Here is a 25,625-nt window from a genome sequence, read left to right as displayed (position 1 = left end):
TGCAAGCACAGTGGCAGAAACACAGCAGGCAACCTCCATGGCTACAAGATCCTACTCAATACCAAGGTAATGGCTTCCCTGCTCTTCCTTATTCCAACTTGATGGTCATATAATAGGCAAGAGTCCTACCACTGAGCTACATTCCCAGTTCTTTTTACTTTATTTCGAGATAGGATCTGGCTAAATCACCCAGACTGGCCTTGAATTTGGGATCCTCCTGCCTCAGCCTCCTGTGTAACTAAGTAACACAGTCTTGCTCTACTATTCCCAGCTCCAGCTTGATACTCTTAAAGAAAGTGCTGTGTCTAGTTTAGACTTCCTTCTTTTATTTCAGCAATTTTTTTAGGGGGATATCAGGGATCGAACCCAACGGTGCTTAACCACTGAGGCACATTCCCAGCCCTTTTTATTTTTTATTTTGAGATAGGGCCTCACTAAGTTGCTTAAAACCTGGCTAAGTTTCTGAGGCTAGCTTCAAACTTGTGATCCTCCTGCCTCAGCCTCCTGAGTCGCTGGGATCACAGGTGTGTGCCACCATGCCTGACTATTTGAACAAATATTAATGGACCATGTTCTCTGTACAAGGACACTCTGAAAGTCCCAAAATCCCTTCACTGTCCTCGCCTTTCAGCATGCTACCTCCTAAGGGAAGCTGAGTATGTAAACATTTCATCCCTAGGGATGCAGAAGGAAATTGGTACTAAGTGTAAGGTGACCATCTGACCTGTTTTGCCAGGGACAGTCTCAATTGAAACCTGTAGTCACTGTATAATTAGTAATCATGCTGTCTTTCACTCTTAAAATTATTCCAGTGTGTGTGATAAATTATGTGGTCACTCTAACAGTGTGCATGGCTATTAAGAGCAATTCTTTGTAGGAATTCAGGAAGCATCACAGAAAAAGTAATATTTGAGCTGAGTCCTTGAGGAATGAGCTGCATTTCAGCTATGAGAGCATGGAGAGAGGGCACCTGATGTAGCAACAAGCAAATTTGGGGTCCCTATAGAAGAGGTGGGTAGCTGAACTGTAATGTAGACCAGGGTCAGCAAACTTCTTCTGTAAAGGTTCAGACTAAATATTTCAGGTTTTGTGTTGCAACTATTCAACTTACCCACTACAGTAAAGAACAGTCATAGACAATTGTCAACAAATGAGTGTGGCTGTGTTCCAGTAAAACTTGATTTACAAAAACAGCCAACCTCAGATTTGGCCCCTAAGTATATGTCTAATAAAACAAAATACCTCAGGCTGGATGATTTATAAGCCACATAAATGCATTTCTCACTGTTCTAGAGTCTGGGAAGTCCAAGAGCATGGTGTCAGCAGATTTAGTGTCTGGTGAGGGTTTCTTCCTCATCAATGGCAGTTTCTACATATCCTCACAGGGCACCCCCTTCAACCTTTTATAAGGGCACTAATTCCATTCATCAGGGCAGATCCTTCATGACTCAAACGCTTCTCAAAAAACTGTATCTCTTCACACCTCCACAATGGGATTGAGTTTCAACATGAATTTTGGAGGGGCACATTCAGATCATGGCTGTGTAATTTGCCCACTCCCTCACCCTCCAGGTACTTGAAGGAAGGTCCTAAGAGGTAAACCTTGGAAGTTAGGTAGAAAACATGTCGTGAAAGGTCTCAAGTATGTCTGCTAAAAATGTATCTTATTTAAAAAAATTTTTTTTGTGACTAAAAATGGATGATCTGAGATTCTAGGATTTATTGTTGGGGTATGCTGGAGAAAAGTGGGGAGACACAGTGAGGAATGAGGACTGCCTTGTGGCCTGAGCCCTGTCGTGGAGGCAGGTCCATCCTTGCAGAATCCTCCCTATGGTTCTATATTCCCCTCCCATTCCCAAGTCTCTTGGTCATTCTAAGGGTGCCGAGAAACCTCACCCTCTCTTAAGTATACACAGTGACAAGGAACTGTTCTCTGCCTTTCCCGTGGTTTGAAAGCAAGTAACGACCACCTTGCCCATTGCACCCCAATGAGGCCGAAGCTCCTACATGAAAAGGTTTAATCCTGACAGAGCCCAGTGGATCCTCTGCATCTTCCCTTGTAGAGCTCCCGAACTCCCCATGGTCTCTGGTGCCTCTGGTGCTTAAGCATTGTAGCACAGCTTGAATGAGGAACTGGAAGAGGGAGCAGTTAGCTATCTGTTGCCACCATTGTGGCCCCAAGACCTCCAGAATGAGCAGTCACCTTTTCATTGAACATCCCAATAGATCAACTTGAGATTCTCCCCACATTGCAGAAAGCCCAGCTCCTTAAGTTTCTAGGAGAGGAAGGGTGCTTAGATTCCCCTAGTCACATCAAGTTCCTGTCCCAAGAAGATGTCCCGCCCGCCTTTCTCTGTCTGGTCTGTAGGGCCTCCTTCATTCTTCCTGAGTGACTTTCTCCATTTGTGGATGTGGTCCCTTCTCTTCCTGCTACAGAGTTGCCACATATGTACATGTTAACTGAAAACACAAAGTAGGGTTTTCTGGGGAGTCATCTTAGGCACAAAATTTAAGGGCACATTCAAAAACTCAGTAATCAGTGAAATAATATTTTAATGCAACAGTTTTTAAAGATAAAAATTAATAACAAAATCCATGATATGAAAAATCAAAAATTGTTAACTTTTTTGACTGATACATCATAATTGTACATATTTTAGGGCACAATGTGATATTTCCCTTTTTTTTTTTTAATGGATTGAACCCAGAGGCACTTTACCATTGAAGCTATAACCCAACCTTTTAAATTTTTTTATGTTGAGACAGGGTCTTGCTTCGGCCTCCTTAAGTTGCTGAGGCTGGCTTTGAACTTGCAATCCTCCTGCCTCAGCCTTCTGAAACTGCTAGGGTTTTTTGTGCCACTGTACCTGGCTGACTTTATACATTTTATTTATATATCTTGGTTATTATCTTTACTGCTCCTCACCCCTATCCCAATCAGAAGGCAAGCCTTCAAAATGTTGGGATTTTGATCACGTCTCTTCACAATTGTGAACAGTTATGGACACATAGCAGGCACTAAATAAACACCTGTTGAATGAGTGAATTACAATTTAATTCTCTCTTTTTTATCATTCCCCTTTCAGACTGGACCTCTCCTTTAATAGCCAAAAGAACATTAAATCTTTATAATAAGAGAAAGAGAACAAGTCTGACATAAGAGAAAAGTGGGGAGCCACAGTGAGGAAAGAGGACTGCCTTGTGGCCTGAGCTCTCTCATGGAGGCAGGTCCGTCAATAGGAAAAAAATATTTTTCAGTGGAAACTCCAGGGTTTTCAAGGTGTGTTGTGTTGTTTGTTTTTAAAATGGGACTGAGTTCATGTAAGTTTGAATCAATAGTGATTATTTTTGTGACCGTAGCCAAGGCACTTAAGTCTCCATTTTGATTATTCTGTCTGTATAATGGGTGGATTGATTCTAGCGCCACCAAACTCACAGTCACTGTGAAACATAAATAAAAATCTAATGGATGTGGTTGGGCGTGCTTTGGGATGTTTAAGTCCTCTCACAGACTCATCGGCATATAAAAGTAGCTCACAGCAGCTGGCGTGGGGACAGAAAAAGAACAGTTAGGTGATACCAGGATGCACTTACTTCTTCTGCTTCTGGTTATCTCAGGATCTAGGGTCTTCCAGCAGCCTGGTGGGGGGAGAGAGCAGGGACTCAGAGGTTAGAAGATTTGACCGCTGGGGAGGAGTGGGAGGGAGAGACTGGGGTAAGGAGGGTAGATCCATATGGGTTTGAGATTCCATCTAGGATTGTATAATCTAGTGGGGTAGACAGATTGTACTTGGACAATCACAGTTTAGTGGGATAAGTGCTAAGAGAAATGTGTTGTTCTAAGCTGCCAGAACCATCCTATGGCTGCCATGCAAAGTGTCGAGCAGGCTGCAAGGTGGACCCTGATACAGACCACGGTGAAAGTGACCATCCACTCCTAACCTTCTCATTTTGTAGATGGAAACACTGAGGCCTAGAGCTGTGAGGTATTGACACTGGGGAGCTGTGGATGGAAGCCAGTTGTCCTGGCCCCCAGTACAGTTTCAGGCCTTTCTGAATTTTCAGATACTGATAAGAACAGGGATCCTGAGCTCTTCTCTGAGCCCTGGTCAAAATTTCCAAGGCTGGGAGGGCATTCCTGGCTTTCAGATATCCTTACAACTCCCAACAGCCTGAGGTAAGAGGCATTTTAAATGAAATCCTTTTGCCAGCCCCATCCCTTCCAATTCTGAGATCCATTTCTGAGTGGCATCTGAATGAGAATTTTATAGACATTTCATTCCCCTTCCTTGTTATCCTTCCTCTGCTGTCCTCAGGAGCAGGCGATGACTGAGCCTCCGTGAGACACAGGGTGTAAATCTTCCTGAGTGGGAGCTGTGCCTTGGGCGGCAGGTCATCAGATTGGCAACCATCTCCACGTGAAGGTAGTGTGATCAACAGAAGGGAGAGGTCCTGAGAAGGGCAGGAAGCACAGAAAGATGAGTTTCTTCAATGCTGTGCTTCCTGTGCATTTCTTAATGACTGAAATTTACAGGTGTGGGGGAAATTGCAATGTCCCCTGGAAGGTATGGAAGGAAAAGTCAGGGCTGTCAGACTGTTTTGAAAGTGGGCATGTCCCTGGTCCTTGTGTCCATTGGATTGGGAATCTTTGGTTTCTTACTGTATGTGGACTTGACCATGAACATGAACTGGAAACTGTGTCTTTGTGTGTCTGTGATAGTGTTTCTGGGACTGTGTGTGTGTGTGTGTGTGTGTGTGTGTGTGTGTTGTCCTCCCTCTCTGTCTTTGTGACTATGTATAGATCAATGTGTGTTTCTTTAAAAAATATATTTTTCTCATTTCCTGCATAAATTACTTCATGTAAAAGGCCATCCAGAGCTCAGTTCCTAGCATCTCTTTTCAATAAAGCAATATTATCAGAGCCTGGTCCCAAAACTAGTCCCAGGAGAGGCTTTTCCTAGCTTCTTTGTCAAACGAAATGTCACCGACTCACCAGATGATGAGAAGAAAAATTCTTCTTGTTTATTTCCCAAGTGAGGCAGAACAGAAGCAGTTCAGCCTCTTGACATCTCTCCCTGGCTAGGTGAGCAGGTGGGCAGTTGGGCAGATGGGCAGGTGGGCATGTGCCAGGGAGCTGTGCCAAGAAGGCCACGATAAAATTCCTGGATTCTGCTCTCTCACTTCAGCCCTCAGTTAGCTTTGGAATTGTGGATATGTTACTTAACTTTTCTAACCTCAGTTTTCCCATTTGAAAAGTGGGACTAATCATACCTACCTCATAAGATCATTGTAAGGATTAATACGAAATTAGATAAGAGAGTTCCTTGTGAAGGAGCACATATGTGGTGTGTCACACACCTTGCATGTCCTCTGCTAAACATACATCTGTTTGTCCCTTTATCCAACAAATATTTATTGAACATTTAATACATACAAAATACATATTAAGCTCTAGGGAGATATATGAAATCCTTTTACCAGCCCCATCCCTTCCAATTCTGAGATCCATATGGGTTTGAGATTCCATCTAGGATTGTATAATCTAGTGGGGTAGACAGATTGTACTTGGACAATCACAGTTTGGTGGGATAAGTGCTAGGAGAAATGTGTTGTTCTAAGCTGCCAGAACCATCCTATGGCTGCCATGCAAAGTGTCGAGCAGGCTGCAGAGGGACGGCTTAGAAGGCTACTGCTAAGCTAAGGTGTAGTAGCGGAGATGGAGGGAAGGGAAAGGTAGCTCACAGCAGCTGGGGTGGGGACAGAAAAAGAACAGTTAGGTGGTACCAGGATGCATTTACTTTTTTTTTTAACATTTATTTTTTTTAGGTGTAGATGGACACAACACAATGCCTTTATTTTTAAATGGTGCTGAGGATTGAACCCGGGTTAGCACCCTACCGCTGAGCCACAATCCCAGCCCCTGCACTTACTTCTTCTGCTTCTAGTAATCTCAGGATCCAGGGTCTTCCAGCAGCCTGGTGCGGGGAGGGAGCAGGGACTCAGAGGCTGGAAGATCTGACTGCTGGGGAAAGGAATGGCAGGGAGGAATGGGAGAAAGAGACTGGGGTAAGGAGGGTAGAGACAGGCAGGGCTTCACACATTTTCAATAGCAAAGTCTTCTGATGGGTTTGAAGGTTTCCCCAAGAAAGAAAATCCTGCTGGGCAAGTAAAGGGACTTCTTCAAAATAGGGGTTTGACTGAGCTAAAAGGCACATTTACTTTCCATGGTAGATTTCTGATTGCCATCCTCTCCCCTTAGCCTGTTTCTCCAGACAGAATCTTTGTGTCTTATCATACTCTGGCTGGGTAATTTGAGTGCTTTTGGCATTCCTGCTCATCCATCCATTCCCCCATTTTACAAACACATGGAGCCTGATGGGGCCAGAGATGTTAGCACAAAGTGGGAATACCCAGTCCTTGCTCTTCGGAAGCTTGGAGCTTCATGGAAGGACATATATAGAAACAGAGGGTCTAACTGAATGAGGCAGCCTGTAGTTCATGGATGAGAACTTTGGGCTTCATCATAGAAATGGTCCCAATTATTGGGGAAGCAGAAAGGAAGGAATGACTACCCTATATGGAGAAGGGTGGCTATTCAAACACAACTCTGGAGAGCTGACTCTTGAAGGACAAGTAGGATTTTACTAAACAAGATCTAAACGTATGACTACTACAATCATTACCATTATCTTTAATGACAATAGTCACCATTTATTGAAGACTTAGTCTGTGTCACTGCAGAGTCTTTTGTGATATGCTAAGCATATCACGTATGCGATGCAAAGTCAGAGAATCCTGGGAAACACACTGTGAGTTAGGAATTACTGTTCCCATCTCACAGAAATAGGAAAACAATTACTATAAGACATACAGGTCACGCAGTGAGGAAGACAGGGACCTAGCATTTGAATCCAAGTTTGATTGACCTCACTCCCCTATGCTCTCTCTGCCACATTCACCACGTCACTAATATTTAGTGCAGGAAGCATCTGATAAAATGCTAGTGCAGTCAAAAGCTCTCAACTCAGGAACATATTGAAACATAGAGAATTACAAGGTCCTTGGCAATGAATAATAATAACTAAGTAGGCAAACTCTTAACTGATTCAGCATTGATCTGGCTCCTCTCTATGTGACAAGAATGATACTTCTGATGATCTACATGGGCATAGAACAAACCTAGTATGTATGGAGGTATGGGAGAAATAAAGATGCAGGTCTTGTCCTCAAAAGTTTGTGATACTGTTGAGGAGGTTTAGTTTAACACAAAGAGCAGAAGATCAGAAAATGGAGTAAGATTAAGGACCAGTCATAGGGTGGAGAGTATGAGAGGAAGATCTTGCAACTGTAGAGAACTGGGCTTTGGGGGTAGGATAGGAGCCAGATGCACAGAAGAAAGGGGAGCACAGAGCCATCCAGAATGGAGACAGAGAGCTCAAATATGGTGTGTGCTTGGTGTTGGGATCATGGCAGCTTGGAACAGCTGGAGAAAGATTCAGATTAGAAAGTAGCCAGGGATTAGGTAAGAGAGGAAGGTCCAGCCTGATTAGGAAGAAGAATGGAGGTTAAGAAATTTTGAAATTTTTAGGTCCTGGCAAGGCATTTTAGACTTTTGTGCAGAGGACAAACAGTTTAAACCAGTCTCTGTGTTAATTAGCTTTTAAGGAGCTCCTTTCTTACTACAGGATTGGAGCCTGGTCTCTGGGAGGTCAGCCTCGTTGCCCTGGTGAAATTCTATGCTTTCCTAAGGATGATGGTTGAGTTCAATAGTTGATCAAGAATCATCAGAGAACAGGATGGAAGAATGTCACATTTAGTACTGAGCATTATCTTACTTTCTAAAGCCTGCCCAGCTTCTGTTTATAGATGACAATGATGAAGGTCAATGATAAGGATGTTGATGAAACAGAATTCAGACAGACTAGTGGAGGATTTTGTCCAAGGTCACAGAGCGGGTACTAGCCAGCATGTCTCCTTTGCTCGCTCACCTGATTCTCACAGATGCCCAGCATTGGGGAAGTGCCTGGAGAGTCTTTATAGGAAAACCACATTTCAGTTACTGTGTTTGTGATCGAAGAGGCCCGTGGTTGGGCTCCAGAGTGAGAGCAGTTTCTTTGAAGGCCCTCGAGCTGATTAGGACCAAGACCATGGTACTTTTTGCTCCTGGGGAAGATACCATTTGAGTATCTACCAGTTGGGGCTACTTCCCTAAAGTTGTTTGTGCCTTACGTGGCCTGGGCCTCTGGCCACAGATTCTAGAAGCTGTCCTATACATCTGTGAAAGGTCTAAAGGTCTAAGTGCACCTGGCCAAATAGGAAAAGGCATTCTCTAGGGAAGCCTGCCTGGCCCATCAGAGGGTGCCCAGGAAAATGAATTTAGATAGGTAGAGAGGTGCCTGATCCAAGCTAAAGTGCTGGGAGTGGAGCCACTCCATTTCTTGGGGAAGGAGTAGGGACAAAAGGGACTTTATCTTCAATCTGAAGCTCCTGCTTCTTTCTTGTCCCCTGAAACATCTGGGTTATCACATCAGGTCACTCCGGGCCTGGTCCTTCTGTCTGCCTTCATGGCCTGGCCCTGCCAATCAGTCTGTCAAGTGGACTCCAGCCCAGCCCCAGGCAGCATTGTTGCAGCTGCCTGGTAGCCTCTCAGAGGAGAAGGACTTTGTATGGTGGTGGGTCTTTACCCCCCATCTAAAAAGGTGCACCCAGGCCTCCCTCTTCCAGAGCAAGGCAGGTGGGCTGAGTAGGAAGGACAGCAGCCACCCACTGGCAGTCCCCCCACCCCCACCAATCCTGGACTGTCTTTCATTCTCCTCGGTGCTTCTGACATGTATGTTGCCCTCCTTATGCTCAGAGGAATCACTGGCAGTGACAGAAAGGAGATTAGAGGCTGTATTTCTGCCTTGAAGCTTTCTCCAGGCTGTAAGGAAACAAGTGGAACTCACTAGATGTCAGTTCTGGGAAAGGAGAAATCTATGTATATTGTAGCCCTGAAGCAGCGCCCTGTGCGGGGGCATGCTGGTGTCACCTCTGATCGTCCTTCCTCTCGCTAATGTGCATTTTATTAATCCCTGAGTGGGAAGCGGGTTGGCTTCTCTTCTCTAACACTGGTGTGATTCCTCTCTGAGGAGTCCCAGCTCCTCCATGCTGTCTCAGGGGTGAGAGTGGGCAGAAGTGCAGGCAGAGCAGAAAGACAGGAGCATGTGGCTGATGCAGGACACAGCAGGAGGGAATCCTGACCCCTTAGGACCACAAAAGGCAAGACAAGAGACAGAGGCTGAAGGACCCTGCCCTGTCCCCGGCCCTTGCCATTGCAGACTTTAGCAAAGGAGGGAACGGTGAGACAGAAAAGCAGCATAATGTGTACATGGGAGGTGACAATGATTTCCTATCCATCCATCTCCCCGACTCTACAGTGAGCACCTTGAGGACAGAGAGAGAAAAGGGGTGTGTGTGTGTGTGTGTGTGTGTGTGTGTGTGTGTGTGTGTGTGAGAGAGAGAGAGAGAGAGAGAGAGAGAGAGAGAGAGAGAGAGATAGATCTTTGGATCCTCAGGCTCCCATACATAGAAGATTCTTAATATACTAGGGCTAAATTGATGCCATTTGCACCTTTCCAGGAGAGAGGAGGGGGAAGTAGTAGAATGCCACCCCAAAACAACTCTCTCATCTGCTATATTTCCAGACAGCCAGAACCAGGTAGGGGAGGCTGACATTAGCAAAGTTCCTAGGAACGGCCCACCTGCCACTCAGGGCACACCCACCTCTGCTGTCCCCTTCAGGAAGCCCAACATTGCTTTAGCACTCACCACTGCAAGTACTCTCTTTGGATTATTAAGAAATACAAGAACAAAGAGAATAGTGGAGGTTGGAAAAACAAAATATCTGTGGTCAGTAGATATATACCACCTTGGTGGCAGTTTTCCTTGACAAGTCCTAATCCCGACTTTCCTAAGCCTCATTATCCACATTGATAAAATGGAAACCACTGTCTAGCAAGGAAAAAGGCATTTCTCATATGCTGCTAGTAGGATATAAATGAGTGTGACCTTCCCACGAGTAATTTGTAAAAGCTCGTTAAAATGAACACATCTTTGGACTTGGCAAATCCACATCTAAAAACCTACCCTAGAAAAAATGATCAAGTCTGGAGCAAAAACAAACTACAAGAATATTTATTAATAGCAAAAACTGGAAACAAAGCATTATGTAATAAACATTTGAACACTTATAGTACATCCCCCAATGCAGTGCTATTTAGCCATTAAAATTATAATATATATTTCCATTACATGAAAATTATTTATGATATGTTGCCTAATATGAAAGGCTGGTTACTGAACACTATAGTACAGTACTATTTTTAAGAACGAAGAGTTTTACTCCAAATGTTAGCTGTGGTTATCTTCATTCTGTAGGATCACAACTAACTTAACTTTTTTCCTCTTGTTAATCTATTGTCTACAATAAGCATGTGTTATTTTTTAAAGGTACTAAAAATTATTGTGTTAAAATGCCTCCTTTTAAAGTTTAAGAATTAAAGAAGATGTTATACATGAAGGTGCTTTGTAGACTAAAATGTTACACAGAGATAGGAGATTAAGGTTTCTGCCCACAAGGAGCTAATAGTTCAGAAAGGGATGTCAGACATATAAGATTAACCAGAGCATCAGATGGAATGTGGCAAGAACTTTCAGAGGTCAAACAGCATGTCACTTGGAAACACAGAGGAGGAAAAATTACTCCTGGTTATAGAGGCAGCTGCCAGATTGTTTGAGTTGAATATTGAAGAATGGCTAGGATCTTCTCAGGTAGAAATAGAGAGATATAGAGCAGCAGGAAGTTGTGGGACAAGTATGGAGAGTCATTGTGTTTGGATGGTGGATAAGGAGACTCCTGGTGCAGGGTGGAAGATGAATCCAAAAGGCAGTTCAGGGCCAACCACAGGCACTCAGAAGGATGCACTTGGTCTAATTCAGTTGAATGCCTTCTATGAGCAAGGAGGCACCAAAGAGCCTAGAGCCCACAGTGGCCCAGCTGTAAGCCCATGAAGGACAGTGAGTACTCACTGCTATGCTGGCCATGCCTGGTGTGTTTGGGGTCCTTGATGAGTGAAGATGATATTCCCCGCCTGGGAAGCTCAGTCTGGAAGCCATCATGTGAAGATGTGCTGGATGGCTGATGGTAGGGAGAAGGAGAGGCTGTGACCACCACACCAGGAAGGAGCTCCCTCTCCAGATTGAATGGAAAGGAGGAAAGATGATCTTCAACCCTAACTAGAAAGGAATGGGAAGTGATAGTGATGGAAGTGAAAATTAGGTGGGGCTTGGAGGAGGGAAGAGCCAGATGTCTCTCCTAGGTTTGCAGTCTGCACGGCCAGAGACCAGGAAGTCCTCACAAAGTCCACAGACATGGTCCCATGGAGGAAGAGCAGAATGCAAGGAGTGAATCAGAATTTGGCACTCACAGTGCCTACCCTCTCCATTGGTTCTGATCTGTTTGGCTTTTACATGTGGCTACCCCAGAGCAGGCAGTCCCCAAGGGTGACTGTAAATGTGTCTCAACATTTTTCATCTCCTCTTGGGAGGAGTCTGGGGTATGGCAAAGGGAAGAGGAGACTTTCTTTCAATACAGAGAACATTTTTTAATGGAGATGCATGAGCTCCCCTTCTGCCCTTGGAGCTCTCTCAGTTCATCCCATCCTTCTAGCACACCCCAGCTGCCTCTCTCCTGAGACTGGGAATCAAATCTCCCTTAGGATTCCGGATGCTCTCTCTCTCCACCACCCTCACCTCCCCAGTCATGTGCGCACATGTGTGCATACACACACACACACACACACACACACACACACACACGGTGGGAAAGCCTTGTTGCTCAGGCAGATGTATACATTTCCATCTCCCCACTGCAGCTCCCAGTGTGGGCTACTGCTTTGCTCCTCCTGTTGTCTTGTCACTAGTTAATGACATTCTTTATCAAGGTGCAAATGTGTTTTTACAGAGAGACCAAGATGGTGTTAACTAGGAAGGAAATGTTAATGTTAAAGATGCATGTGCAGGGCTGGGGCTCTGGGCTGGAGGTGCTGCCCAATGCTGCCCTCAAAGTATAGCCCGGGTCCCGGAGCAGCTCAGCACTTCAATGACCCTACCATCTGGACTCCAAATACAGCCTCCTTGGAGTCAAATTAGCAACTGGTCCACAAAGAGGAATTGATGGGAAGTGTCCAGCCTGACCTTTTGATAGGGCTGACCAACCAACCTCCATATGCAAACACCTTAGTTAATTTCAATTATTGAGAAAAAAATTAATTCACTTTAATCTACAACTAAGTAAGTTGTGAAGCCAAAGCTACTTTGGGGCCACAGCTCGTGGCCAAAGCTACTTTGGGGCTTCCACTTCTTCTGGCCCATTCCTCCTTGCCACCCTCAAGCTCCCTCCCACCCACCATGAACCTAACCAGTGTCCCTCCAGACCCCCAGCCAAAGCCTGCCATTCATTCGTCATGTAGATTGCAAGTTCACTGCATACCTGAAAGAGCTATGACTGCTGCCCCTTCCTGTGAGTTCCACTAGTCTCAGAACAAGTTTTCTGCTGCTCTTCCCAGTGCTGCCCGCAGCTTGGGGAGAGGGCTGCAGGTAGACACGAATGTCGGGAAATCAGACCAGCAACAGGATACTGACAACTGTGACACAGTTTGGGCCTCAAAATGACTTGGGTGTGTGTGTGTGTGTGTGTGTGTGTGTGTGTGTGTGTGTGTGTGTGTTTGCTCAGCAATCATGCTAAAGAAAGAGTTGAAAGGCTAATATGGTAGAGGAAATAGAATCTATACCTTCTGGAATAAAACACATCCTGGGAGAAGGAAAGAAGCCAGTGAGTAGAGCCCTGAGTTCCCTGTTTTCTGAGATCCCTGCTGAGAGCTGCTCTGCCTTGCTTGTAGGTGCTCTGGCTTTAGCTGACAGGAAGCATTTCTGGCCCAGCTGGAAGTGAGGAGGAGGGGAGTGAGCCTCCTGAACAACATCCCAGAGGCTACAGGATCACCCAACAGTAAGATGTGCTTTTCTGTCCTCTAACACAAAAATTAAATCCCCCAGGCAGACTTTTTTTCTTTCTAAATCCTCTAGGATCAGTTGATCACCTGAGCTGACACTCAGCATGGACAATCTTTGGCAGTAAATTGCTGTGCTTTTTTTTTTTCCCTACATCTTTATGTTTTACCTTCTTCCTCCCTGTACACCCTGCTCTTCTGCCAGTTCCATGAGTTGTTGGTACAGAGGGATGGGGTATTGCTTACATCCATATTGATGATCACATTTGTACAATTCTCTGAGCAAGTGTTACCACCTGAGGTCATCTGGGTGTGCCAGTGAAAAACGCAGTTCCTGGTCCTCACAGTCAGACTCTGGTTCTGAGAGTCAGATGAAGACTCATGGATCTGTATCCTAAGCCCAAGCAGATTTTTTTTTTTCATGGTCCTGGGGATTGAACCCAAGTGTGCTATCACTGAACTACATCTCCAGCCCTTTTTAATTTTTATTTTTAGTCAGGTCTTGTTAAGTTGCTCAGATTAAACTCAAACTTCCAATCCTCCTGTCTCAGCCTCCCAAGTATCTGGGATTACAGGTGTAACCTTGTGCCTGGCAACCCCAAGTGTTTTTGATGAATGTTGAATAAATCATCCCATTTATTTCTGATGAACTAGGAGAAATAGTTCTTTAGAATGTATTGAACATTTTGAATAGAGAACCTCATTTGATCCTCTTATCAGGTAAGATTTTATTTTTCTTTTTGGTTTTTGGTTTTCTTAATCCCCTTAAGGAAATTTATGATCTCACAGATTTATGTATCAGTTAGCCAAGTTTTTGGAAACCCAGTTATCCAAACCAATCCTTTTTGCTTTCCAGTATGTCTTGATAGGGGCAGAATCTGTTATGGTGAGATTGAGCCCCAATTCCAAAGGCTCTGCCCATGATTTTCTAAGTTTCCCTGATGTCTTAGGGCCATCATGGCCTTATAGTTCATCAGCCCTCCTTTTGGGGACAGTAATCATTGCTAAATTCTATCACTAAAGCCAGTTTCCCTGCAGGGAGGAAGAGGAAGAGAGAGAAAGCTAGCCACAAAGGTGAATGTCCCTGGGTCCAGCTCCCCAAGTAGGTGGTTAGTGAAGCTATGGATGTTCATAGAGGACCCCATGCCTGAGAGCAAGAGAATGGCAGCAATAATTCTACTTCCTCTCAGGGGAGTTCTGTGTTTTAGGTATATTAAGCCCAGGGAGTGGGGGGTGGCAGGTCACCATGGTCCAGCGGGCTATGCTTCTGGAGGGAAGGTTATCTACAGGGGTCAAGACTGGACTAAGTGTAGTTGGGCAATCCTATCTGGGGGACAAGCTGACAATTTTTGCAACATTTGGAGCCTGTGTGCACAGTGATGTTGCAGAGTTTATTCTACACAGTGGCTATGACAAGGGCTTGAGAAAGAGTGAAGGGCAAGTAGAAAAAGAAAAGCCTGACAAGAGTTATACACTCGGTAAACCAGAAAGAATACGTTGCTACCCAAGACCAGTGACTTTTTCCAGGACCCAAGTGGAAATGAGCCTCTTTCTTTAGAATTACCCAGTCAGTGGTGCCCTGAGAGAATAGTTGCTGGGTTCCAACAGGCCAGTCTGTGCCCAGGAGAATGAACATGCCCCTGCCATCACCTGCATGGTAGACTGAGCAAATATATTGACTGACTGCTAGCTCTTGACATGGATTGTGATTTTCTGGAGAATGGAAGGTTTCCATGGATGCAACAGAAACAATATTATCAACATATCCTTGACCTCTGCTCCTTCAGTCCCCCAACATCCATACACTCGCTGACTACTGCACTGTCTTTCCAAGTGAGTGACAATATGGTATCTCCTGGAGACTAAATACAGTTGACACTATTGCTTGGATGGGTGTAATCGGCAAGGACGATTTTTGCAGCTAATGCTGGAAGTGTGGCAATCAGAGAAGCCACCAGCTGTCTCACTTAAATTCTTAGCTCTCTCGCTCTCTTTTTTTAAAATCGTTTTGCTTACATAATCCACCCCCTTTTTATTTTCTAATTCTCTCCTTGCAAAGCTGGCACCAGAGGGGAAGGGCTGGGGTGGAGGGGGTAGCAATTACACATCAGTTTGGGGAGCATTTACATTTTGCAATTACAATTTAAAAATAAGTCTCGTTAATGATCTCCACGTGTGAACGACAAACCTTAACTGACATACATACTCTCCTGGGCCCGCCTGCCTGCCCCCACCCCCTGCCGCCCCAAAAGCCTGAGACTGAGGGAGGCTGAAGTTCCCAGAGAGGAACAGCAGGAGGCCTGGGCCAGCTCAGCTGTGAGGGGTGGCCAGGAACATTAATGTGCCTTTGATGTTGGTTAGAGGACAGAGATAGGGTTGAGGACATGGAAAACTAAGACTTCTAGACCTTAACTTCTCTCCTCCTCCCTGCCTTATGCAGGGTCCTGACCCATCTCTTTGAGCCACATCATGGTCAGTTCTCTGTGACCACAGGAGACTCTATCAGTGCTCAGAGCTGTGGCCAGATATCCAATGCCGATATCCTCCCAGGTGGGAATTTTCAAAGTCCCATTGAGCAAACATGAATCCTAGTCCCCATGAGCCAGTCAAGACAGCTGGATATCCAAGGATTGTGAAAAGGGGCTGATTCCTTCTTCAGGGTTCAGAGAGGGAACAGCATGTGCCATGTCCCTGTTTGGGAACAACACTGTTCTTCTTATCAATGAGTTAGCACATGTTAATCTGAACCTTCTGATTCCTGCCTAAGCTCAGGCTTTGAATCTCAACCATCTGGCTTACATCCTAGCACTGCCATTTGCTGGCTGTGGGTCTGGGACAGGTTACTTGAACAGCTCCTAAAGGGACCCCCCCTCTCACCCTCCCCTCTCCCCATAGGATTCCCTGTGGGCTTGGCATCAGGCTGGGGCTCAGACTTCCATGCTCATTGGGTCTCTGCCTGACTCTGCTTTTTAACAAGCCAAATTTATCTCTTTCCTGGACACTACTTCCACTGGGTGATCTTTCCTCCTGGCCCCACATATGTTCCTTACATGTGAATGAGAGCAGGGCACCAGGAGCTCCTGAGCTACATTCTGTAGCCTCTGATACTCATCCCCACTCAGCTCCCCTCCACCAAATATTTGAGTATAAAGCTATTCATCTCTTGGGCAATTTCCTCCAGGCCAGTCTTTGAACTGACACTTACAGTCAAGAACTCCCAGCTGTTACCAGAAACATGCACAAGATAGCTCTTACCCACTGCAAAAAGAGTCACACATCTTAGGAAGATCTGTGAAGGGAAGAGTTTCCAGAAGTAGATATGTGACTTGTGCAGGGAAATCAGAAGGGGCCCACAGTCAAGGAGACTCTTGAAGACAGGGTTTGTGTCTTAGTTTTGGTGTTTATTTTAACATAATTAAGTGTTATGGTTTGGGGATCTGGGGGCCAGTTCAGACATGGTGCACTTGTCTAGTGTGCACACCCACAAAAAATATATATATACACTGTTCTAAAAACTTGCTTTTCAATAAATTGACACGTAATAATTGTACAAATATATGGAGTACAGTGTGAGAATTCCATGCATGCACACAATGTGCAATGGTTAAATCAGTGTTTTTGGCACTCACTGCTTCTTAAATATTTATCATTTCTTTGTGCAAAAAGTTACTTTTTAAACCTAGGTTAAAAACCTAGGTTATATGAGGGACTGTTTTCCAAAATAAGCAGATCTACTCCCATTATTTTCAATTGCTGTATAGTGTTTTTATTATTTGAATTTTAAATTATTTACTGTAGCTTTTTTTTTAAATTACAAGTATGTGTTACAGAAAGGGAAACCGTGTAAAGATATAAAATAAAAGGTCTCCCTTCTTTCCCCTGCATCTTCAACACAGGAAAGCATCTGTGTTCTGGTTACTTGATAGCCAGCATTTACTGTGCTAAATAATACTTCAGTTCCTCTTTCCTAATGTATATATTAATATATTAACTCCCTGCTATGAAAGCTCAGAAAATTACCATACATTCTCTCCCTTCCAATCTGCGTGAATTTGATAATTTTTCATATTGTATACTAAAAATAAATATTTGCTATCATTTATTTTTAGTATATAGTATATATCATATATTATATACTCCATATATATAATATACTATATAATATATAATATTGTATAATATACACTGTGTTGATATAAGTATATATTTTAAATCTTAATATAAAAATATACTAAATAATATGCAATATATATAAAATACTGAGTTATATATAATACTATATACTATACTATTTACTGTGTATTACATATTATGTAGTATATTCTAAACATTATAATATGTAATATGGAGTATTATAGTATGTAATACTATATATTAACATATATACACACACACACACACACACATACATGTATTACAACTATAGGTTTAAAACTGTTTTGTCTTTAGTTTTGTTTTGGGGTGGTTGGTACTGGAATTGAACCCAGGGACAGCCCACCACTAACTATACCCCCCATTCCTTTTTGGTTTTTGAAATAAGGTTTTTTGCTTAATTGCTAAGCCTGGCCTCAAACTTGTGATCCTCCTGCTTCTTCAGCCTCCTGAGTCCTTGGGATTACAGGCAGCCTTTCTCTTTGATCTTGCTGACATTGCTCCACCATATTCTTATTTCTAATCTTTCACAAAAAATATATAATATCATATCTTATAATATGATGCTATATACTATTATATAATATTTAATACTTCATATATTACACAAAATTATATCATATAATACTTAAATACTATATATAACACTATATATAACTTTCTACTATATGCAGTGTATGTGTTATACTGTATATTATTATGTTATATGCCATACATTATAAATAGAATAACAACGATATCTACTCTGTTTACATTGTTAAGATTTAGAAGATCTATATTCTGTTATATAAATTTAGTTACCTCTGCATTCGGGTGAGGGGTTGATTATAAAATGAAAGTCTATTAAAAAGCATCAAACCCACTATGGGTTTGGAAATATTATTCAACCACATAACCAGTGTGATTTGCCTGAGGAAGGAGGTGGGTCCCGTCACTGCGATCCCAGCTGCTGTGATGGAACTTTCTGAGCACTAGGGAATGATGACCCCCTCCACGTTCCCTCTGGATTTTTCTTTCTGTGCATCAAACCAAGTTGCTGCTCTTCTTGTGTGTATACTGTCCTCCTCTTTGCATTTCTTTGTTTTGCTGGAATACCACCTCTAACTATTTTTTATAATGATGAGTGGGAAATAAACAATTCTCACATGCCCAACATGACTCTTCTTTTGCCTTCACACTTGGTTGATAATCTGACTGAGCTCAGAATCCCAGGTTCGAATCTTCCTCCTTTCTTTTCTTTTTTTCGTGGAATTGGGTTCAGGGCCTCTGACGTGCTAGATAAGAGGACTGCCAGTGGACTCCATCCCCAGCCCCTCTCCTTCAGTCATGATGATGTTGTCCCCCCGTCTTATTTCCAGGCTTGCAATGAGAATCTGTGGAAACTTTTATTTTCTCATTAAAATTCTGAAATTTCACCTCTAGGTACTGGGGTGTAGATTTGCTCTATTTTCTTCTTTCTTTTCATTTCATTTCTCTTACTCAGTCCTTGGGGTCCTTTTAAATCTGAAGTCACCTGTCTGACCTCAGCTCAGCGAAGTTTTCATTTTGTTATCTTTACTCATTCCCACCATAGTGTCTGTTTTCTCCTTCTGGAATGTTCACAGCCCAGCACAGTGCCCAGTATGTGACCAATGATGGCTGTTTTCCCCCTGGGACTTGAATTCTAGAGAGGACCCTATCGCTAACTTGGGCCAGTTTCCTCTTTGGTCCAGGGAAGATGTCAGACCTCATGACTGCTCAGGAATCTCCCAGCTCTGCTGGTCCTCTGATAATCCGTCCCAGACTCTGTGTCCCCCCCACTCCTGGAGTTGGGAAGAAGCAGTTAGTTTCTGCAGAATAAAGAGAAAACAGGTGATCAGGGCAGCCACTACAGCCAGCTTCCCACTGTGGACCCTTTCCAGGAACTCCCATCTCGCCAGTTTCTGTGTCTGTCCCCTCTGGGCACTGCTCCCCTTGGCCTTCCAGTCACTCTGAAATGGGCTGCCTCATGGCTTCTCTGCCCATCCCCCTGCTCCCCACACTTCTCAGCTCATGTGCACACAGCTCCCAGTGTTCCAAAACAGAGGCTGTGCCAGAGATAGCCAGACCCTAAAAAGAGACGAAAGAACATAAGGGCCTGTCGAGAGTGGGGCTATGCCCCAGCTTTGGGAAACTTTCCCCCAGAGAGTCATCTCAGATGAGCATCCTGTTTACACCTCCTCATCCTGGTGACGTCTCCCATGAAGTTTTCCCACATGCCCAGACCAGTTCTGGACAGAACCTCTAGATCTGAGAGTTGAAATTCTTTGTTCCTTTTCCCTGGGCAGCCTGACCCCAGAAGATCCAGAATAACAAATGCTCAGATCCCAGGAGATTAGGATTTGTTCTAACTTGGAATATCCTAATTGGTCCTTGAGGGCCACTGTGCAAAATTGTCTTCTCCTTCTATCTCCCTGCTCCTTGCCCTAAAGCAGGTAAGTGGGGGTATGCCAGGAGAATGAAGAAAGGGGAAGTAGAGGCACAATCTTGAACTTCAAGTCCACAAAGATTCTGTGTGAAAGGCAGGGCTCTTTCTTTTCCATGGAGACTATAATGATAGGAAATGAGTTGTCATTGCAAAAGTCATGATTAATGACTAAGGTTAAGGTTCTATGATTAAGGTTCTATGAAAGTGATACTCTTCAGACAAGTTGCTAGTATTCAAAGATTCTGCTGCTAATATGAAACACATCTCCTTTGTGTCTGGTCCAGCTGGAAGGGCCAGGAAATGACAAATGGTTTCCCTAGGAGAAGCCAGAGAACTACAGACCCTTCCCAAGACTGGAGGTTGAGGAGATAGAGGCTGCAGGAAGCAGCCAGGGGCCAGTGGGAGGCAGAACACAGCTCTGGTGCTCTTTCCTAATCACGGCTTGCTTTGGAGACTGTGAATAAAATTCTATTGCAGACCCACAGGATGTCTTCACTGGCCGCCCGTGCTGCTAGAATCTCACTGGCCTGAGGAAAGAGAAGGGTCAGAAAGAAAGCAGCACAGGAGGGGCTTCAGCCAAAGGAGAAAGCTAGAACCTAGGGAAATATGACAAGGAGTGACACTTCCTAAGGATGGAATGCCCTGACACGAAAAATGAATATTGCTCAACTGGACAGGCTTTCCGAAGAGAGAGCCAGGTGCCTCTTCGCCTGTGAGTCATGGACAGATTTCATTCTAGAACAGGGACTTCTTTGCAGCTGTGGGTGGTCCCTGGAAAGCCAGGGGTGGGGTGGAGAGAAAAGGCCAAGTGGAGACAGTTACAGAGAGCAGACTCACTGCAGACTCCCTCCCACCCAACCCCACCCTACCCTACTGGGCCCCCACAGGGCATCTTGGTCCAGGCTGTCAAGGAGACACTAACCGTTCCCAGTCAAAGTGAGTCAGTGCCTTGGCCCTGACCAGCTGGATGCAGGATCTGGGACAAGCAGCCCGGTTTTCAGACGTATAGAGCTCCTTCCCAGAGTTGTGCTCCCAGACAGCTAAGACACATGACCATGTTCCCAATGACACATCGCCTTTGAGATGTGCTCTCCAACCAGACATTTCTGTCATTTCATGTTTATTCTTTAATTTTGTTCTTTCCCTTCCTAATTGAACACACAGTCCAGTGAGTCTGTGACGGAGACTCGAGATTTGCTGCTTTCAGCACGCTCGGTGTTTTCCATCTTCGTCTTGGTGGTATTATGTCTCCAAGCCCCCTACTTCTTCTTGCTGGTATCAGCACTTTCATTTTTCTATCTCCCACTCACTCCGTTTTTTAAATAATAAGAGCAGAATGCAATAAAATATTTACATAAATTTGGACCAACACTGCTGTACAGGATGACAGGACTGACAGAAACTGAAGCAGCCCCAGTGTGGGAAGGTACAAAAGCCTGCAAGTGGCACGTGGAACATGCTTAGTGGTGTCCATATAACAGAATTCTCAGAAATTTAGTTTGGGCGAAAGTCAAAGGACAGCCTATGATAGGATGGCTCGTCAAGGTTGGCAGCTTGTTTTCATGATCAGTCTCGCCCTGTCTGCATTTCTTTGGCTTCTGTGGATTTCATTCCTTTTCTGGTGTTTCCTGCCTTCTTCACCCTACACATTCAAGAGTCTTGAATCAGATGGTGTTTAACACTGGAAACTCTCTCAACCTCTCTAAGCCTCAGTTTTCTCATCCACAAATAGGAACAATCATAATGCTGACTCCATATGGTTGGCAAGAAAAATAAACAAGGTTATCCTTACGAGCTGAGCATCGTGCCTTGTGTCAGGTGAGGGCTAATAAATGACGTTGTTATTAATTCACTATTATTGTCTCACGCCCATCAAAATTCACTTCAGGGAAAGGGACTAACAAAGTCATTCTCACTGAGGTCTAAATGGCTGCTGGGACTTGAAGGGTTATCCTACCCAGATTTGTTTGTTTTACCTCTTAACAGTCAGCCAAAGAAACTGAATTGTCACTCACTGTGCATGTGTATTTTCAGGCTCCATGGCAGCCAGGGGGCGGGGGGGAGTCCTATTGCATATGCTTTCCCACCATAGGTGCCAGGCACCTTGTCTCCTGGGGAGCATAGTGGTCATCGGGCCAGATGAGATGTGTGGATGAGGAGTAGGTTTTTCTTAATATAGAAACATACACAGTGATCAGTCCTGATACGGTGCCCCCCATCTGACTGTGCAAAGGTCTGAGGGAGGGGACAGTCCCAGAGTGGAAAGTGAAAGAAACTGTCATGGAGGAGTAGGGTTTGGAGCCAGATTTTGATGAGGAGAGGGCATGATTGCATAACACAGAACACCTTCCAAGAAAAGCTTCAGAGGAGACAGCTTAGGTGAGGCAATAGAGGGCGCGTCTGCTCAGCTGCAGTGTGAATCTGAGGGTCCCTGGGATGGGCTCACTGATCAGCCTCACTTCCTCTCACAACATGGCCATTGTCCTTCCTTCCCTGGGGGCTGACTTTCTTGGTGGATCAGGAGCCCAGCACCAGTACACCTGCCCTTGTTCCAACAGCAGTGAGGACCAAGGGTAGAGGGGGCTGTCTGGACAGCCTTCCCTCCTCCAGCTGATTAGTTATTGTGGACTATACCCCAGCCTTCCCCACTTTTTTGGGGGGCCACCACAAAGGCCCCAGGGAAGGGCATCGATTTGCTAGGAACATGCAGATTGCAGTAATAACCTGAGCCTAGCCCAGAGACCAACCACTTATTTCCATAACTGACTCCTGATTATGTTTTATTTTGCTTTTTTTTTTCCAATTAAAAAATTGGGACCCAGAGGATATGGTTTAGCCTTTCTCAGAGTGGAAAGGGGACTGGCTGACCATTTTAGGATCCTCTGGTTCCAGGAGATTCTGAGATCATTGCGGGGGGGTGGAGTGGATGGGCTTCAGGGTCTCCCCTCTGTGGCTCCTGCCTCAGCCCCTCTCTGCCCACACTTCAGTTCCCAGGGGAGGGAGGCAGGAGGGCAGCAGGGAGGAGGCTGCCTGGCTCTTTCATCCTAGCTCCCCAGCGTCTGAGCTGTGTGTCTGTCTCCGTTGAGTTGTGAGCCTCAGGGGCCGGCCTGGGTTGTTTTCTCAGCTCAGTTCCTGAGCAGCGGCTGCTGTCAGCTCTCAACAAATAATAATAAACCTGGGAATCGGGTTTGTCGAGGGGGACTTCAGTCCCCAGGTTCATTTTTAGATTTGTTTCTCTCTGTGTGTGCAGACAAGGAAGCATGTGACAGTGTCTCAGAGGGCCCTGCAGGGGCTCCCCACGGCCCTGGCAATCCACCCTCACTGCCACCCTGAGGAAGACCTGGAGGGCTCTCCTCTGTCCCTGATCTCTGAAGCTGCCTGGATGTTTAAAAGAAAAGAAAAATAATTGAATCAAAGGCCTCAAGCTCTCTGCTTTCCCTGTGCCTCCCCACCTCTCCCACTCACGTTGTTTGGCTAGACATAAAGGAACTGGAGATGAAAAAGAGGGCAGACTCCCCTCCCTAGGTGAGGGAGTTGCCTGAGTGATGGTCAGGAAACTGGGGCAACAGGCCCAAGGAAGGCCCTCCCTGTCAGGGCAGCAGCCAGACCCGGGACCTCTGTTTCAGTACAACAGGGGAAGGGTCTCCTGGCAGAAAAAGGGAAAGTAAGGCAAACACCGTTGGGAAAACAAGGACCCACCTGTAGGTGAGCATGAACTGCAAGACCTTAACAACACCCTCTGGGACAAAGCAGCACCCGCTTTTCAGCAGAAGGAACTCATTGGAGGTCATTGCCGCAATCCCCCTGCCTCCCAGCAGAAGAAAGTACAAACCACCTCTCTGAGAAGAGTGCAAATGCTGTTCTTCTTTACAGCCAACACGCACTCTACCCTTTTTTCCCTTTCTAGGTTTTTTTTGTTTTGGTTTTTTGTTTTGTTTTATTTTCTTTAAAGGAACCAAAGGGGGGGAAATTGCCAAGTTGTAAAGTGCTTAAAGAAGAGATAAGAATCTTCATCAAAATGCTAAAAGCTGGAGGGGGAGAGTAATGTGAAAACTCTTGCCTGCTATTTATGGGATTGATTCTCAGATCAAGAAGAAGCAAGCAGTTGGATGAAAGGAATTATTGTTAAGCTCCTCGGTAGGAAGATCTAATGGACAATTGCCGCTATCAGGGGGAATTAAATTGCTGTTTCAGTTTGTAAAATATATCAGCAGCTTTTTGAAGTCAGCCAAGGTGTGACAGAGCATCAGGGAATGAGTGGGGGCTCTACCACTACTGTCCTGGAGTGGGTAGGCAGTAGCAGCTGGGCAAGAGGGCTCAGGACCCTGGTCCATGTTTTCACACCATGTTGAAGAACAGCTGAACCGGAGGAGGAATGGAGGTGGGGAGGGAGCCTATGAACTCTGGGCCCTGGTGTGCTGGGTCCCCTGTGATTTAGAGCTGTGTGCCAGTCAGCAACAGGGCAAGATGGCACCACTCCTCTCCTGGAAAGCTAGCCAGGTTTCAGTTCAAGGAAGACAAGTGCTGTCCCTGGATGAATGAGAGACTAAGGATGGTGAGGGGGATCTGTGATTGCCTGGGCCAGGGCAAACATGCTTAGTGAAATCCTCTGCTTTATTAACCATGAAGCCCCTCTTAGGCCCCCACCATTAAACTGTGGATACAGAAGAATCCAGAGTGGATAGCAACCATCCCCCATCCACGCTCCAGAAATGGTTTCTGGGTTTTTTTGTTTGTTTGTTTGTTTTGGTGCTGGGGATCAAACCCAGGGCCTTGTGCATGCAAGGCAAGCACTCTATCAACTGAGCTATATCCCCAGCCAGAACTGGTTTCTGGAACAAACTTGTGCTCATCTTCTCTAGGCTGGGTCATAAATCAGTGTGCATAAATGACCAATTTGCCCAGCCACACAGGACACGTTGTTATTCCTGATAAAAAGCAAAGAGTAAAATGGCCTTTGGGGGCAGGCAGGTGGAGAAAGGGGAGGTAGTTGAGGCCCTTGGAAGTAGGATCCTGGGCCACTCCTTGGGTTGGGGAGGAGGAAAGGGTCTGTGTTACCCTTTCTAAAGCCCATTCACTCCCCGAGGCAGTTTAGGACTAATGGAGGAGAGAGGGAGAAATATTTTCACACTTCTCAGAGAGTCTTAGCCAAAACTCATGCTGGCGTTTTCTCTGTCCCCACTCTGTTCCCTGGAGGTTAGCATCATGATACTAGGGCATGACCTGGCACCACCTTCCAAGTATGCATCCCAGAGAGACAGCAAGTGACAATGAGTACCGAGAGTGGTGGGTGGTCAAAGGGTGCCGTTGTCTTGACGGCCATCTCTGCTTCTTGCTGAAGTCAGCGGGGAATTATCTCCCACTGTGTGTTCCAAGCAGGAAGGAGCCTGAGGGGCACCAGGGAAGTGGGCCTCCTGGTCATGACATTCTGCAAGGACTGAGGGCCCTGGGCCAGCTGCAGTGCGTCGTGGGATCTGGGTAACTGTGGAGCTGCAGTTCATTTTGACCTCTTAGCTGGCCTCAGAACTGAGTAAGCAAGGGATCAGACCTGGGTGCAAATCCTGCTTAGTTCCTCTCCCACTCATCTTCCCCTTAGTAACAGACATGGGTGTACTCCCTGCTCCCAGGCCCCACCCTGAACCTCATCCGACCAGACTAGAGAATTTCCATTTTCCCCCAGCACCCTAAAATCAGAGAGAGTCAGGAAGCAGCAGCCACCAGGCCCAGCATTACTGTTGCCTGAATCCCCAGGCCTCTGACTTTGTTACCACACTAGGGCAGTGTTTCATAAGCTGTAGGGTACAGCAGGTTCTAAGGGTGCCTGCCCCTCTTCCTATAGTTTCTTAGTCCCCACCTCAAGGACCCTTCACTTCTTCCTCCTTTTGAAACATTTTAAACCAACAAATTGATTTTGATGTAAAATCCCACCAGTGCATCCTCTCTCCACTCCATCCTCCTCCATCTCCGTTCCCCCACCTGGC

The 25,625-nt window shown here is 45.3% G+C and overlaps 1 protein-coding gene across 9 annotated transcripts in view; it reads left to right on the top strand.

Moving 5' to 3' along the window:
• Window positions 1-25,625, top strand: part of PKNOX2 (PBX/knotted 1 homeobox 2) — a 267,831-nt gene that overhangs the window by 153,240 nt on the left and 88,966 nt on the right. For 4 of the 9 annotated variants that reach the window (XM_081261558.1, XM_081261561.1, XM_081261554.1 and 1 more), the window contains one exon: window positions 12,939-13,045. The exons of 4 other annotated variants lie outside the window; for them this stretch is intronic. The gene's annotated coding sequence lies outside the window, so the exon portion shown is untranslated. Of the gene's footprint in view, window positions 1-4,316; window positions 4,425-12,938; window positions 13,046-25,625 lie in introns of those variants that run through there. One more of the 9 variants, XM_081261560.1, reaches the window with a different exon arrangement.

Source organism: Spermophilus citellus (genome assembly GCF_964194105.1).
Source record: "Spermophilus citellus genome assembly, chromosome: 2".
Taxonomy (NCBI): domain Eukaryota; kingdom Metazoa; phylum Chordata; class Mammalia; order Rodentia; family Sciuridae; genus Spermophilus; species Spermophilus citellus.
This window is presented reverse-complemented; position numbering and strand designations above follow the sequence as displayed.